Here is a 3,710-nt window from a genome sequence, read left to right as displayed (position 1 = left end):
TACCAGCCTCAACCATATATTGCACAAGAACTGCTAAATTTTCCTGATAAAAATCTCTCGACTAAGCAAGTCCAACAGTTCCTTGGAATTCTCAATTATGTTCGGGATTTTATCCCCANCGGCAAAATGGACAAGCCAACTCTCCAAGATGCTAAAGAAGAATGCTGCTACGTGGAGCTCACAAAAAACCGAGGCGGTGAAGAAACTAAAGAAGATTGCTCAAAATCCTCCAGCACTTAAAATCCCAACCTCCGGCAAATGAATCCTACAAACTGATGCAAGTGATCATTTCTGGGGGGCAGTCTTGATTGAAGAAGTAAAGGAGAGAAGATACTATTGTGGGCATGCTAGTGGCCAATTCAAGGATGCAGAAAAACATTATCACACTACCTATAAAGAGGCTCTTGCTGTCAAGTACGGGATCCATAAATTTGATTTTTATTTCAGAGGCCATACATTTGAAGTACAAATGGACAACTCCTCTTTCCCCAAGATTCTAGAATTCAAAAACAAGATGCCACCTGATCCTCAGATACTCAGGTTGAAAAGTTGGTTTTCTAGATATGATTTTATTGTTAAACACATTAAAGGAAACCAAAATTTAGTCCCAGATTTCCTCTCTAGACCAAACAAACCCATCAACCTCATCACCATTGTCAATATTTTTCCGCTAATCCTAATGGTCAATTCTTTACCAGAATATGCCTCCACAACCAAAGACCTCCCTCCAGGAGTAGATTTTTCCTTCTCACCTGGAAAACTTAAAGAGTATGCAAAGAATCGCCTTCACTATTTTTTTGCATAAAGCTCTTACAGGTTGCAAGGATAATTTTCAAGAAAATATTTTCCAACTAGAGGTTCCTTTCAATAATGCCATCTCAATCAAGCCTCACCGTAAATATATCCTTTTAGAGGATCTACTATGGTACACATGGTGTGCCACTGTTTTGTATGTCACACCCATTGCTTTGCAAACTCAGTACACATATAGGTTCCTGACTAATCCCCGAAATCATGATCATTTGCTCTGGACTCTGTTAGAATGGTTCTCGCCTTTAAGCTGGTGGCGGGCAAGATTGAATGATGCTCTAGAAAATGCTAGAGCAAGGAAATATCCTGCAAGAGATTTTCAAAAGCTCAGGACCATTTTTATTGTCCATAGGCCCTACTCACAACACCCTGCTACTAATCTTCCGTGTTCCAGGAATCAAGCCTATGTCTGGGATACCTTTGACACATACCCGTTGGTGGAAAATTATAGAAAAGAACTTGAAAAGCATTTAAGTCAAGTAAATTTTTATGAATATGTGCCAAATAGTTCTACGAGCACTTGTATTAGCCATTGTGATAACCTTAATAACCTCGTGAGGGGCAAAGGATTAATACAAGTAAATAACTCATTCTACCAAAGAGTGGGTGAGGCAAGTTCCTTCAGACAAAATGAATTAGGGATCAACCAATCTACAAATACAGACTCAATAGTGGACCCGGTGGACCAAGACATGGACCAAGATGCTCAAGACACAAATGCTGAGATAATGGATATACTGCTGGTAGAGAAAGTCACTTATGAAGAGACAAGACCCCCATGGTGGTACACTATGTATGGAAGTGTAAACTCTGAAGAATGGCATTACTATAATCTCTCTCCAAGTCAGAATTCAAGATAAGAAGGAATCTTCCCGAAATCATCCAAAGTAAGCATAAAATGTGGTGTCATATAGGACAAAGTGTGATGAGTTGTAAAATAAAATAAAATGTAATGTTAGATATATTATCATGTAAGATAAGGTATGATGAGTTGTAAGCTAGGGAATGGTGTGGTGTGATATTGTAAGATAAGGTTTGGTGAGCTATAAGATTCTTGTGATAGAGATAGATGTCTTCTTCCTTCTATAAATAGGAATGGTTAGACCACATTGTACTCAGAACAAGAACGAAATAAAACTTGTGTTTTTCATATCCATGTCTTCCTTCTAAGCTTTCTATCTTTCTGAAAGCCAAAGCTATAATGTTTATACCATAACCCTCTACAGAGATGTTAGTATGCTCTGCACTTGCCTCTATGAGGATCCTGTGCATCAGAAAATACATCTGACTTTAGATCCATGCTACAGTCCTGCCTATTGTGGTAACATGCTATATAAGAGTAGCCGAACCTTGAGACAAATAGAAGCCAACGGTTGGCTCACCGAAGTCTCGGTTGGTTCACCTTATAGGTGTGTTATCATGATAGGAGGCTCCCGATCAGTGTGGTATCAGAGCCACCTCAGGAAAACAGGGGGTACATATGGTATGAATGTTATAGGAGAGGTGAGTAGGAAAAGACACACACTCATGAATACAACTACTCAAGTGTGCGTCATATCTATCTCTCTACACCCCGTTCGTACCTTGCTTTCCGTGCTAGACAAAACTCTAAGTAAAAGTCGCTACCCGCTTCGTGCACGAATTCCCTCGCCTTCCAGCATAGTCATATGTGTAACAAATGATAATTAAATAATGTTTTTCTATGCCCTTAAATAGGAAAATTTTGATAACCTTATTTTGATGATATTCTTTGTAAAGTTTGCTATAGGACCGAACAAACATAATCTAGTTGTTAAAAAGAAACACTCATATACTTTAGAATTTCAAATTCCAAGCGATAAGGTTACGCACCGATCAACAATAGACACAATAAAAGATGTTGGTGAGATATAAGCAACGATTTTTTAAATTTCAACCGTGCAAAACACATATGTGTACACATTTTTTGGGTAAGAAACTAATCCTTTCGTATTGTGTGATTATCATTGCCAACAAATATCGCTACCAGGATACATATGACATATAGAGGCAAAATACAATTGCCATATGAAAGAAAAAAAATCTGCTGGCAGTTGCAAAATACAAACAATAGGGTAAAAGATTACAACAGTCAGCAAATGTGCACTGTTAGAAAATGAAATAAGAAACTTGCTTAGTTACCAAGCTTAGTTAAGAATTTTGTTTGTTAAATTTGGCACAAGCCTGACTTATAGAAGTTGAGGAAGTGGACAACGGAAAAATCTTAACCTTCACAAATAATTAAAGCTTGCCATAAAATACTAAATATCATTGTTTAGTTTAAATGGTATAATTTATTAGCTTTCAAGTATTTTCCCAAAGTTATTTCTTATTCAAGATCACAATTACAATGTAATTTTTCTAAAAGGGAAGGTTAATTAGTGCAATGAGTGCATTGGTTAATAAACAAAATAAGGTTGTTTTGTATTGGAAAAATGACGCATTTAATACATCGAGAATTCCTAAATTTGATTTTCAAATGTTAACAATTATTTTGTATTACTTAAATAATGGCATTAAGGCACTCCTTAACTTAACATAATCCTTATTTCAAAAGCTACAATTAGGGCTGGAACGAGCAGAATCGAGTTGAACCAGAGCTCAGCTCGGTTCAGCTCAATAAGAATTGGTTCGACTCAAAACTCGATTCGAGTTCGATACAAATTATTTTTTTAGCTTGAGTTCAGCTCGGTTAAAATTCGCGAAACGTTCGGCCCAGTTCGAATTGGTTCATTTAGACAATTCAAATAATTATTTCATTTTTAAAAATACTACAAAAGGTTTCATATATATTAATATAACATTGTCTACAAGTATAGTAACAAATATGAAAAACAATGCATGAATCATAATAAATATAAAAATTAGTTTTTTTTTTATAT

This window comes from Lupinus angustifolius, chromosome LG16 (genome assembly GCF_001865875.1).
Source record: "Lupinus angustifolius cultivar Tanjil chromosome LG16, LupAngTanjil_v1.0, whole genome shotgun sequence".
In the NCBI taxonomy this organism is placed as follows: Eukaryota; Viridiplantae; Streptophyta; class Magnoliopsida; order Fabales; family Fabaceae; genus Lupinus; species Lupinus angustifolius.
The sequence above is the reverse complement of the archived record's forward strand: the minus strand, read 5'-3'. Positions refer to the sequence as shown.